Source organism: Patiria miniata, unplaced genomic scaffold, assembly GCF_015706575.1.
Source record: "Patiria miniata isolate m_02_andy unplaced genomic scaffold, ASM1570657v1 HiC_scaffold_1, whole genome shotgun sequence".
Classification (NCBI taxonomy): domain Eukaryota; kingdom Metazoa; phylum Echinodermata; class Asteroidea; order Valvatida; family Asterinidae; genus Patiria; species Patiria miniata.
The window spans coordinates 9,082,831-9,097,120 of record NW_024037047.1 but is presented as its reverse complement, the minus strand read 5'-3'; the positions used below and the strand labels follow the sequence as shown (position 1 = coordinate 9,097,120).

The following is a 14,290-nucleotide window of genomic DNA, read 5'->3' as shown; positions in this document are numbered from 1 at the left end:
CCCCTTAGTGTTTCTTTATCTCTAAGATTTGTAAGGATAAGTTCTTTGTTCCTTGTTTTGAATGCATACTAAACCAAAGTTGACATTAGAGTTTCACAGTTGACTTTGGCATACTTGTTTATATGTTCATTGTGTAATCCGTCACTAAGGTTTTGCTCAAATCTAGGTTATGCCCAAAAAAAAGAGTTTTTTTTTCAATGAAAGATGATGTCTCAAAACTGCCAAACTCAACGGTTTGACTGGAATCCTGCTGCTGCACAATTTTCACATGTTTTTAGATGGGGTTATGGTCGAGAAAAAGCTTTATGTGGCCTCTCTGGACTCCCATACATTTGCACTAAGTTTAGTCGGGCACCATTTGCAGTCATCAGCCGACATTTGAAGCAACAAACCAGGTAAAAAAAAAAAAAAATAGCCGCGTCGCCACACCACTTTTTGGGCAAGCTCCATACCAGAAACCGGAGACTTTTTTTTTTGGCCTTTCTTTAAAAAAGGTGAAATGGCACTGTGCACTTTTTACATGTAGAGTTTTGCAGCTCATAAAAGATCACAGACATAACGTAACGCTTGAATTATCGGTAACTGAATAAAATTAGATGCAGATCAAAAAATGACACAAAATCTTTCAGGTCGTTCACTACATTTTGCTTACAACATATTTATTTATATCTCACATATAGAAACTTGACACAAGCTTTAGATTTGGTGTTTGGATAATCAAGAAAGACATTTAAAATACAGATACAACTGCATCAACAAAGATTTGAAACCATGGAATTCCTACACTGTCTTGCTTGAAATTGAAAGTGTACTTAGATTTCTGCTATCAAATGTTATACTAAGAAATTACCCATGATTGGCTCCCGTCCGTACATTATTGATACTGATTGTGGTGGGGGGGGGGGGACCAGCCCATCCAGCAAGAACAGAAATTATGTTTGGCAGCCAATAATTTAGAATTGTAAAGTAATAATTCAATAACTGAACGTGAGCCTTTTTGTGTTTAATGTTTCATTCAAAAGTGAGTAACTTTTGTATTGCTTGAAAAATAGCAGATTGGTAAAGAAATCTATTTTTCGGGATGAATCTCGAAAATTCAGTACCTCATCTGGCATTTGTTGAGCAAAACTGTTATGTGGTCAGTTTTCCTTGTTTTTTTCCCTAGAAGGTACAGCATTAAAGGTTGCATGTCTGTGTAGAGTGTGTGTGCGATTCACAGTTTCAGATGATTCTTATTTTATCTGATAAACTGTCTAAGTTGAACACATTACCCTCATTGTTTCAAGCTTAATCTTTAATTTGCTCATGCACTACCAGAACTATGTACTGTAGTTAGGAGAATGGTTGTATGTAGAAAGATGACAAGTTCCACACCCAATCCATTACCCTTTGGAGATACGGTGGACACAATACGAGGGCTCTATTTGGTTTGGGTCTAAGTCTATTGCATAAGTTACCCCAATATACCCAAATCAAATAACACCCTTGTATTGTGTCTGCCATATCGCAAAAGGCTTAGAGCAGTTGAGCTATTCACTTTTTCCAAAATTGTTAAGACTCTGAAATACTGAATGTGCTTTTCACATCTTTTCCCAATCTACAGGTTAAACAACATGGTGACTCCACTGTGGAACCAGCTGTATGAGGACCAGCTATCCACCAAATAGACCAACACCAGGGAGTTTCTGAGGAATTTATCCAAGATGCTGCAACGGAACATTGGGGAGATGTCTCCGTGGCTGAAGCAACAAAGGTGAGCTACCCGCCAAAGACACGGGGTGGTTGTGGGCCAGAATGGAAATGTGATCTTCCTTGACAAGTAACTGTTTCCAGACACAGTTTTCTGGCAAGTGGACTTACATGTACATGATGTACAGCTGCCCTGAAATTTCATTAAAAGTTCAGAAAATGATGCCTCATTTTTCTTGAGAATCAATTAAAACTCAGCAAACTTTGGGCCAACTTCTGACATAAACTTCCTTTGCACACACGAAAGTCCCAAAGATTAAAAGGGGGGGGGGGGAGTTGGTAAAAAAAATGTTTACAAACAAAAAGCAGAAAAATGAACACAAAACCAAAACTTCACAATTCATAAGCTGCTCGAGTGAGACTCCCACCAACAATCTCCTGCTTCCTAGTGCAGATGTCTCAACTACTTGACCATCAGGCTTGCTGGGGTTGGCTGGCTGGTCCCAATCTGATATAGCAGGTGCCACAATCAATGAGTTTAATTAATTGTTTACGTAGGGGAGTTCTGAATGTGAATACCTGGTTTTGCCCTTCACCAATGTAAATTTGAATGCACTGAATATTCAGTGCTCTCTGAGAGTGCTTGGGTGGGACATGAACCCATGACCTCCTGCTTACTAGTGCAGACATCTTAACCACTCAATAACAGAGCTTGCAAAGGTTAGTGGGCCAGTTTGAATCTTGTGCATATATAGCTGTGGTTACCACAAGAAATTCACAAGCCTGTTGGAGTGGGATTCGAACCCACACCCTCATGTTTAATAGTGCACTCTTCATTTGATTGACAGGAAGAACCACAGTAGGATGGCATGTGAGTTGGAGCCAATTAAGCCATCGGTGAGTAAGCTAGGTGACAAATATTTGTTGATAAAAATATAGATTTTATTTAAATTTATTTGTAGTATTGTGAATGATTTTATGAATTATAATCTCAATAATAGTTCACATTGGCACATAGTGTTAGGTTAGCTTGACTGGTGTGATCTTTGAACTCGGGTAGATAGATAGATAGAGTCACCGTACTTGTACTAAATTTATATTTCAACCTGGATTTCTTGTTAGATAAACTATACAGCATGTGAATCTTTTGTGGGGTAAATATTCCTGACATTGGAGATGTCTGATTTGTTCCTTTCATTTTCATTGTTTGTTTGCATACTCACAGCCAGTATGAGAGAGTTATCGCAACAAGTGTAAGTTTACCATCGGCAAGAGTGTAGATGGCATCGGTGAGTGAAACTGGCATTTTTTTTTATTTATGCAATCTCTTCATTTTTTGCGTGTATGTGCTCCATTCACAAGTACCCCCTCGCCTGGATATAAAGTGTGCACACATGTACAATAATGCACCTGTTATGAAAGCTGAACAGAAAGTTCCAGGATTTTTTCTCAGTTATTCCCCTAATTTTTTTGTCAGGTCTGCATGAAACTTGGCCCTGGATAAATTGTGCAATAGTTTCAGTATCATGTCTTCTTATTTTCATTGACAGATAACACTGTTGGTTTCTGGCTTGGCGCTTACCAAGGTAAGTATTTCCTCTGAAGTTCCATTTTGGTAAAAGACGTAGATCAGCTTTCATGTTTGATTGGATTGGCTGTCAAGGGGCGTGGCCTATTAGTAGCTAATGCTGATCAATTCCAACCAATCAGAATGCAGCACACAGAAAGATTGACAGGTGTACATATTGTGCATTGTCTATTATGTCTGTCAGGAATTAAAGGGAAAATACAACATTTGCAAACTTCAAAAAATAAAACTACCAAATCATTTTGAAATACCTTGCTGGACTGTTAGTGAATGACAGTGTAAAGCATCCTGTAAAATCATGGCACCTACTATACTGTCATTTTCAAGAAAAGTGGTATTTTTGTATCAATTTCCAACGCTGATCGGCCGATCAGCGTTGGAAAAGAATGGCTTTTTTTCAAATACTGGCCCCAGTTGACCATCACACTTGTTTGCAATCGATTACAAACCTATGAACGGGTACAAGCCAGCTAGACTGGTTCCCTGACCTTACAATTCCCCAATATATGTAAACTGCTCTGTTTCTTCTTAAATGGAGTCAGGGAAGCAGACTACAGGAAAATGATTGTTTTTCTTGGTTTTTATAGCATTTTCGAACAAATGATGTATATTCCCTTTAATTATTGAAAAGAAAGAAACAAGCCACAAAAGACTTAAACCCTTGTCATCCCCTTTGCTGACCAATATGTTGGCTTACTTTTGTGGCATGAATATTGAGGGTATATGTTTGTACTTTCAACATTGACTAGCAAGCTCTTTAACTCAGTAGGGATTTTTCAACAATTAAATTTGTACAAGCAAGAATTAGGTTTTAAATACAAAATTCAGGAAAATCACTGTTTGTTTAAATGTTGCTACATGTAGTGTACAATTTTATTATTTTATCACTGCTCTTGCTTTTACACGCAAATTTTTTTGTCCTCTAAAAAGTGTGTGACTTTTAGAATCATGGTTTGCCCTGCAATTTTTTTTTCCAAATATTACTAGGTATCAAAAAGACGTAAGAGCTCAAACACCGATTTGTGTTTAGAGTTTTAAATTACACAAGGAAATCACAGCTTTAATGAACATATAAAAAACAGCAATTCCTCGGATACTGTGCAAATTAAGATACATCTTGTATGATGCTAACTTTACAACGACATTCACTTTTTACAGCATTGATTTTTCAATACCCAAATTCGAAGTACCTTTGAGTCCATCTCAAAGAAATATTAGAATATTGCTTTGCATTTAAACATCATACAGACATGGAGCTCATAATGTAATACAACAGACTAGTGGTGCTACACAGATTATGTACAATTATAGAGCATGCAAGTCTCGCCAGTTCACATTCACTTTTCATGTGAACATCTTGGTACCAAACACTGACTAGTCTAGCCACAGACTCCCGTGTTTGAATTCACCCAATTCACCCAAAGAATGGAAGTGGAGGTCAACATTTTTTCAATTTACTAAAGTAATCAACTTGCAATATTTTTTTAATGTGTTGTAAATTGGAAAGATTTTTTTCTTGTTCAGAACCCATTCTTTGCCCTTGACTGGATAAACCTAGTAAAATCACTGAGGTTTTTGAGGTCAACTTGCACGCTCTATTGACAGAAGTGGAGTACAAATTGCTGACTTCAACTATCAACTACATTTTTTCCCAGATAGTAGGTGTGAAGACACCTTTAATACACCAGACTTAAATCCCATACTGTACATCTAAAGCCTACAATGGCCTGTGCTCTGCAGCAAAACATCTATTCAATTGGATTTCTCCTTGCCAAAGATAGAATTCAAGAAAGTTTGAACAAAAATTCTGCACTTCATTTGGTCTGCAAAAAGTATTTTCTACGTTGTGCTACATGTACATGTATGCACAAAGATTGGTGTAATGTATTTGGAATCAGATGCACTTAATGCATAACTTGCAACTTTGTTGATCTGTTACTTAGGCTGTGTCTGAAACGGGCTTCTAGAGCTATGAAGACCTAGACAATATAGCTCTAGCCGTATCAATTTTTTTAATCTGTTCATTTGTCTATCAGGTCTTGACCCACAAGATAACCATTCCACCAGCACCTCTGACGTACCGGTGACTGGTGCTGCCATAACGGATCCTTATCACTATCTGACACAACAGCACTTCACCTCAGAGATCTTCAAGATTGAGATCCAAAACCTCCCAAGACATTTTGGATTGGCGGTGAGTTTGCTCCTTAAACATTCAACCCTCGATTATGATAAACAAACAGCAACTGAATTAAAGGGCCGTGGAATGAATTTGAAAATGAAACATGAAAATAATCATATATGAAAGTAATGGTAAACAGCTCCACACTTGGTATCTTTTTGAAGCGCACTTTTTGCAATGCCTGTGCACTTGCACAATTGTTTCTAATGTAGCCGTGATGTCGATTTAGGTATTTTACTCTTAAAATCTTTGGAATTTTCTTTGTAATTTTTGAACCTATAATTTATACATGCAGAGATATCAGTTTGTGCATATATTAAAGTATGTCATTGACTACATGTACCTGCTAAATAATGAACAAATCAGTGACATCAACCGCAACCAAAGCACTTTGTAACTTTTTGTCCTCTAACAGCAGTGACACTGAAGTTCCATCTCATGACATCTCTGTATTGCTCAGGAATATGCAACTTGGCACTGTCATAACAATATTTAAAACCTGAAACATCCTCAGACGTAAATTACGGAGGTGCATTTCCTGAAATATAAACCACAAAATCTATTTCAAAAGCACTTAAAAAGCATATTTACAGTGGAAAATGCCAGGGCCATATGTTAATAGTGGCAATACATGTATATATTCATACAGAAAAGAAAGAAGAAACTTGCTCATATAAACATACAACCATGTACACAAAACCTCATTCAAGTAACAATTACAATAATTTCTGAACCACTTGCACATACATTGATAGTTGGTTGCGATCTACTCTGGGCCTGCACATTACTGATGTCATGATTTGTACATGTATTGGCAATCTCAAAAGGAATTTTCATTTTCAATGCAGCATATTATACTGTTCATGTTTCTTGACATTCCAATGAAGAAGATGTATGAAAAAGAGAAGCCTTCAAACCACTCTACAGTTTGAACACTACACTGCAAGTTCAAGGCACACTGACTGTGCATACTGCCCAATTTATGTGGATGGTTTCCCCTCATCAGTTACCAGAGAACATTGTTCTTGACAACTTTTAAAGGATGGAATCCCTTCTGGTTCTGGATGTGCATACTGCTGCCCTCGTGCTGATGGCTCAGTGCCAGTCAGCCCAGGACATTGTTCCTGAGTACTTGCAAGTGACTGCTGGCTCTCTGCTGGTTCTCGATGTACACACTGTTCCCCTTGCATGGATAGCTTGCAGTCAGTCAGACTAGAGCATTGTTCCTGATGAGAACTTGCAAGCGCTGGGGTCCCTGCTGGTTCTGCATGTACCTCAACATGCACTTGAACATGCTGCTGACTGTGCATGGATGCCTTGCTGCTGCTTTTCCTGGAACATCGTTCTTGACAGCTGTCCAGTGACTGCTGACTTGCTGTGTGTTGTGCATGCCCTTGGCTTGGTGGCTTGCTGTTGCTTGGCCTGGCAGCATTGTGCTCTTGGTCATTTTCTGCCTGTGGAATCACATGAAGCTCAATCTGCTTCTCTGGCTGCGATGGTCGGCTTGGATTCCGTCTTGAGCAGCAACGACAGCACAGTATGAGGAATGAGAAAGCCTTGACTACAGCTTCACGAAAGTCAGTGTTTGTGGCACTGTAGACCATGGAATTAATTGAGGTATTGATCAGTTGCAAAATTTCAATGCATGTAATCAGAATAAGTATTGTCTCTCCAAGTTCCAGATAGGCAACAATCTGAGCAGTTGAAGTATACTTTGATGCAAGTGTATGTATTACCATAATTGCAGCTGCAGTGTACAGTGAATTCAGAATGAAGAAAACAGCAGTGTTGATGATAACCATGCAGAGTACCTTGCCTGCTTGCTTGGGACGGTTCGGAAACAGGGCTGATTGCTTGCACACTTTCAGCACTACATAGATGTACAAAGCAAGAGTTGCTATCAAAGAGGCAATGTTGATAATGGAAAGAATCCCAAAGTAGACTTTAGTGAAGACAGCATCAGTTAATGGTAAGAAAATCAGAATCACACCAACAATAATTGTTGGCACCCAGAGTCCTGCTGATATCTTTGCTGCCCGAGATTTAGAGGCCTTTTCTTTGAACGTTATAGGATGGCGCACTGCAGAGAATCTCTCAGCTGCTATGGTAACCACAAAGAAATTAGAGGTAGCAAAGAAAGTGTATAGGACACTTGTTATTGCCTTGTTGACCAATAAGCTGGACTCTATAGGTGGAAACACTGCAAATATGAAGTGGGTCATAAGGTAGAGGGAGTCAGCCACAGCCAGATTGGATAAGTAGATGTTGATGATTGTACGCATGGACTTCACTCGAATGACTGTGAAGAGAAAGACAAAGTTTAAGCAGAGGCCAATTGGTGCAATGATTTCAGCACTTAACCATGTCATTTGATTAGCTCTTTCTTCACTCATGTAAAAGTTCTCGAGGTGCTTTTCAACTTCAGTGTTCCACCCAGTTGGTGGAGTGGAGGTGTTTTGGTAGCCATCACCCATAGTTCATGCACAATGTAGCATTGAGCTCCGTGAGCTACATTTTATTCAGATGCAGCAAAGAATGTTCTTCTCTATTTCAAGATCACTCCAGATTTATACTCACAGGGATTGTATGACCTTGAGCAAAGTGGAATTGAAACAGAAAGTTTCTTGTTCTTTTTTCTCTTTTCCCCCAACATTTCTGTCAGATTTTAATGCATGTGACTATCTTGTGGTTTCAGTTCCTGTAACCAAAGCAAATGCATGTAAGTCAGTTTCACTACTTGCACTGACATGAAATCTGAGAATTAAATTTGTTTCAGTTTTAATTATTTGCTCCAGATTAAACATGCATATTGTGTACATGTAATTGTTTTTTTTAATGCAAGTCATCCCTTCACAAGGCATAAATGCCACTCAATGTAAGGGCTACCGTACAAGAAGAAAAGACAGAAAAAAAGAGGATGATAGAAAATGAAGACAATTTTAGTGTGTGAGAGATGCATGTTCACATTGTGTTTATACAGGGTGAGTTAAAAAGAAAGTAACCCGCATTCAAGATGTATTTTTCTTAACAAGCAATTAAATTAGATACACCGAAGAAGTATGTCTTAAAAGAGCATGTTCTTCCACTCATCTGAAAAAAAAACAATCACTAACATTGATCCATGCCATCCAAAGTTACATGTATGCATGTTTTACTAAAATTGAAAAGAACCCATTTGTGTAGCTGTCCAAGGAATGTGATAATATTACAAGCTAAATGAGCTAAGTGAGAATTACAGATTACACACAAGTATTCAAATACAAGTGAGAGTTTAATGATTGAAATCAAGACAATTTTCACTATCAGGTTGTGTGTTTTGAATATGAGAAACAAGTCAACTCTCTCTTTCTTTGAAATATGGATGGTAATTTTTGTATCTTTTCCTTTGCAAGTTCTGGTTCATTCACGGAGGTGGGAAAACGATGGATGTTTCATTGTCCTCAATGGGTACATGTATTATCAGTTCGCAGCACGGTAATTGATAAGTGGTGGACAGCCAAGTTTTGTGATCATTTTATAGAAATAGACATAAATTGGGAATAGAGTATGCAATTTAAGTGAAATTTTCACAGTTAATAGTCAATAAGATGTACTTTATCCGTGTTTTTTTTTAACATAGAACAAGCCAAATATTTTAAACATTTTTTTTTAAATTAGGTCACTTTCTTTTTGACTCATCCTGTAGTTGGTTCAACTGGTTACGTGGGAATATACTTGATGAATACCTCCTGAAATGTTTTTGGGGATAATGACAGTATATGGATGTGGTTGGACGGAGGAGCAGGTAGTTGGTAGTTGGTTTCAATTTGGTCATGTTACTGACGATGGAAAGTAACATTCACTCAAAACATCTTTAAGCACTAATTTTACTTTGTACAAAGGTGTATAGATGTAGACAACAGCAAAAAAGAGGAGATTTTCTTTTCTTTCAATCCATGCTGTCTTTTTTCCCCAAAATGAATTGTGTTCTTCCCTTGGATGTTGATTTATTCACCCATACAACAATACTGTACTTCCCTTCTGTTTGATATTCAATTTGATCTGATAAGGAATGAAGTCAAATCGATAGTTTTTATTCACAAATCACAACTTGATCTCTGTTCATCTGTTGCTTTTTTTTCTTTCCTGGGCGAATGTTGATTGTCATCTGATAAGAGGGTTATTGTTTTTTTCACTTTCTGGGGTTGTTGTCATTTGCAATCAGTCTCTGCCTTGCCTGACAATCAAGTTGATGTTGTCATATTCTCAGTTTTGTTGATGGAACATCTTTGCAAGACGATTTGCAAGGGCTAACTACTTGGTCCTTACTACGTGGTGACATGAACTAGTAAAGGTTTGCGGTACCACCATGTAGAAGTCTCTTTTGGGAAGATGTGTGGCTCTGAAAAGAACCGGTTGGTTCTTTTCAGAACCACACATCTTCCCAAAAGAGACTCTACATGCCTACATGGTGTTACTGCAAACTGCAAACCTTCACGAGAACACTGTCTTCTACAAATGTGACAATTGGGAAGGGGAAAGTGTGCTTGTTTATTTGTTATGGGGGGGGGGAATGTAATCCCCAACCCCTTTTCTTCGCCTGACATCCCCCCCCCCCCCCCCCCGCACCTGATACTATGTAAATGTTTCAATAATTGCATTGTTTATGTTTCAGTGATAGATATAAAGTGTTTGAGGACCTACAGTACATGGATCTGTTTGGGCCTACAACGACTCCCATTCACTGAGAGGATTCGGGATTACCCATCGAGAACTCGAAAAGATAGGAGAGACCAAGGCCAGTTTCTTTGGTAAAATTATCCAGGCAGGTAAGACAAACATCTGTGACGACTCATTTGCATTGGTCCACATCTCAATTCTATGTGAATGCTTGTGAAATTTGAAAATGTGAATCAGAAAGAAGGAATCAACTTCAGTACAATTGGTTTTCATCCATTTAATTATTGCTATTCTTTTTCATATATGTACTTTTTGTTGCCCTGGCCGAAGTACATGTATTTTACAAACACTGTACACTCGATTGTAGTCCTAGGGCTTGCACGGAGCAAAAACACAAGCTTTCTTCGGGTTGGACACAACCCACAATCTTCTGCTTCCTAGTGCAGATGCATTAACCACTCGACCACTGAGCTTGCTGTGGCCAGCTGGCCATTTGGAGTCTGATGTAGCAGCGCTTAACCCAACTTTGTTTGTGTAGGAGGTCATTAGTTTGAGTCCCACCTAAGCCTTCGGACAACACTAAGTGTACAGTGTTTACAAAATATGTCTGGGAAGGGCAAACAAAAATCCAATATAAAAAAAGATAATTTACATCTCGTAATGTTTTTTTCCTGCCCAGGTTCCCATCCAGATGATCCTTGATAAGACAGCAGACGGTACAGGCATAGACTCCAACACCCTGGCCTTACAGATGAAGGCCCATCCTGAGCTGAGGGACAAGCTTCATGTCGTCACCTCATGGGGGCCTTTGCCTGTCTACCCTGGGGTGGTCAACTCAGAATTACCTGGTAGGTACAGTGGACTCTGTGACCAAGTACCAGTGTTGTAGTCAGGTCACCAACGTCAAGTCCAAGTCCGAGTCTCCAATCATAGTTCATACCATATACTGTTTAAGAGAAAACCCACGGAGAAGTATTGCCCAGAAAAAAAAGAAAGAAAGATTAATCGCAACAAATCCAGAGTGGTCGGGCTGTGCCCGACCACTCAAAAATCTGATTTAAATCAAATAAATCTGATTTTTTTTATTTTTATTTTTTTTAAATCACAAAAATCACCAACCAGTTGGTTTAAATTTGTTCATGGTACTGATTATGGAAAGTAGAATTCACATTGTTCATGTATGCGGATCTTTGTATGGTAGATAACAACAAAAAGACAAGTTTCATTTTAAAAGTCAGTGCTGCCTATCCTCAACAATGTTTTCTTCTGCTGATGAATTTTTCAACTGCTAGGTTTTATTTTAAGGGAAAAGTACTTGTACTTGTTTTGCCATTTTAGTCATCTGTATGCAACCCTCTGAAAAAAAGTTCTTTTTGGTTGTATTTGCACACTATGAGACCCTCCTGCTGAGTAGACTGGTTCCTGGTCATTGTATATTCTGATAGGGGTGGGAAACAGTCAACCACATGAGAACTGAATAAAAGTCAGGCTGCATTTGTTCCTTCATTTTCATTTTTGTGTCCCCACTCACAGCCAGTATTATACGCCACAAGTGTGAGTTTACCATAGGCAAGAGTGTAGATGGCATCGATAAGTTAAACTGACATTCATTTTTATTTATATCCAATCTTTTCATGTTTGTTCTACATCCCTTTGATTTGATGATTTCTGGGCAACTCTGAAGTGTCATTGGTGGGATGTGAACCCCATCCCCCTGCTTATAGAAACTCTCTCATTCAGAAGTAGATTGAGACCAACTGTCCGTGGACCCACTGGAAAACTGGGTCTCACGGCATAAACACCAGGGGGTGGGGGATTTATCCCTATCCATGTTTTGACCAGGGCAGTGGGGAAATGGGCAATGGCATTATCATGTGTTGGGGAAAATGCTGCTCATTGAATCCTGTCAGCATGGCTTTACAAAGAAGTTGAAGTAGTTCTGAAATAAGCAAAGAGTAACTCTAGGCAATCTTAAATGAAAGTAAAATTTGACATAAAAGTGTTTCTTTTCTTGTTTTTTTTTTAAGGATAGAGCACACCTATCCACCAGTATTGGTGTTCAAGGCACTGCATCATTAAGTTAAAAGTGCACATTACCTGGAATGGACATAGCATATTTTCATACAATGTGCCTGTTATGAACACCTCAACAGAAAGTTTCTGGATTTTTTTTCTCAGTTTTTTCCCTAATTTCTTGTTGGTCTTCATGAAACTTGGGCCTGAATAAATTGTGCAAACGTTTCAGTTTCATGTCTTATTATTTTCATTGACAGATAACACTGTTGGTTTCCGGCTTGGCGCTTACAAGGGTAAGTATTTCCTCAGAAGTTTCCTTTTTGCAAAAGACGTAGATCAGCTTTCATGTTTGATTGGATCGGCTGTCGAGGGGCGTGGCCTATTAGTAGCTAATGCTGATCAATTCCAACCAATCAGAATGCAACACTAAGAAAGATTGACAGGTGTACATATTGTGCACTGTCTAATATGTCTGTCAGGAATTAATTATTGAGAAGAAAGAAACAAGCCACAAAAGACTTTAACCCTTGTCATCCCCTTTGCTAACCAATATGTTGGCTTACTTTTGTGGCATGAATATTGAGGGTATATGTTTGTACTTTCAACATTGACCAGCAAGCTCTTTTACTCAGTAGGGATTTTTCAACAATTACATTTGTACAAGCAAGAATTAGGTTTTAAATACAAAATTCAGGAAAATCACTGTTTGTTTAAATGTTGCTAGTGTACACTTTTGTGTATTTTATCACTGATCTTGCTTTTACACGCAGATTTGTTTGTCCTGTAAAAAGTATGTGACTTTTAGAAACATGGTTTGCCCTGCAATTTTTTTTTTCTCAAATATTACTAGGTGTCAGAAAGATGCAAGAGCTCAAACACCAATTTGGTGATAGTACATTTCTGTATTATTTGTGTTTAGAGTTTAAAACGCAAGGAAATAGCAGCTTTAACCCTAACCGCCCCCAATGCTACAAAATACCATTGAGTAGTAACCTGTAGTATTAATTTCTTTCCATACAAGTGTGCACAGCACATGTAGTATTCTGTGGTATTTGGTACTTGACCCCCAAACAGCCCTTTGGGGGTTAGGGTTAATGAACATATAAAAAGCAGCAATTCCTCGGATACTGTGCAAATTAAGATACATCTTGTGTGATGCTAACTTTACAACGACATTCATATTTTACAGCATTGATTTTTCAATTACCCAAATTCGAAGTACCTTTGAGTCCATCTATAAGAAATATTAGAATATTGCTTTGCATTTAAACATCATACAGACATGGAGCTCATAATGTAATACAACAGACTAGTGAGGCTACACAGATTATGTACAATTATAGAGCATGCAAGTCTCGCCAGTTCACATTCACTTTTCATGTGAACATCTTGGTACCAAACACTGACTAGTCTAGCCACAGACTCCCGTCTTTGAATTCACCCAATTCACCCAATGAACGGAAGTGGAGGTCAACATTTTTTCGATTTACTATAGTAATCAACTTGCAATATTTTTTGAATGTGTTGTAAATTGGAATGGTTTATTTCTTGTTCAGAACCCATTCTTTGCCCTTGACTGGATAAACCTAGTAAAATCACCTAGGATTTTGAGGTCAACTTGCACGCTCTATTGACAGAAGTGGAGTACAAATTGCTGACTTTAACTATCAACTGCATTTTTTCCAGCTAGTAGCTGTGAAGACACCTTTGATCCTCCAGACTTAAATCCCATACGGTACATCTAAAGCCTACAATGGTCTTGTTTAAGTTATATATCTGTGCTCTGCAACAAAAAAACCTATACCCTGGATTTCTCCTTGCTAAAGGATGTTTCAAGAAACTTTGAATAAGAAACAGCACTTTATTTGGTCTTCAAAAAAAGTTATCCACATTGTGCTACATGTATGCACAAAGATTGGTATACATTTGGAATCGGATGCTCCTAATGCATAACTTGCAACTTTGTTGATCTGTTACTTAGACTGTGTCTGAAACGCGTTTCTAGAGCTATGGCTACGGCTATTGTCAGATTGATCCCATGAAATTGTTTTGGGTGAAGACCTAGACAATATAGCTCTAGCCATATCAATTTTTGTAATCTGTTCATTTGTGCATCAGGTCTTGACCCACAAGAGAACCATTCCACCAGCACCTAT

The 14,290-nt window shown here is 38.3% G+C and overlaps 1 long non-coding RNA gene across 4 annotated transcripts in view; it reads left to right on the top strand.

Moving 5' to 3' along the window:
- The window catches only part of LOC119722134, a 36,421-nt gene extending 22,131 nt beyond the window's left edge, over positions 1–14,290 (top strand). Inside the window, exons 4-8 of one of the 4 annotated variants that reach the window (XR_005270413.1) lie at positions 1,604–1,753; positions 2,538–2,586; positions 2,915–2,978; positions 12,392–12,427; positions 14,253–14,288. This is a non-coding gene — a long non-coding RNA (uncharacterized LOC119722134). Of the gene's footprint in view, positions 1–1,603; positions 1,754–2,537; positions 2,587–2,914; positions 2,979–3,239; positions 3,276–5,313; positions 5,354–12,391; positions 12,428–14,252 lie in introns of those variants that run through there. The other 3 variants (XR_005270414.1, XR_005270416.1, XR_005270417.1) reach the window with 3 other exon arrangements.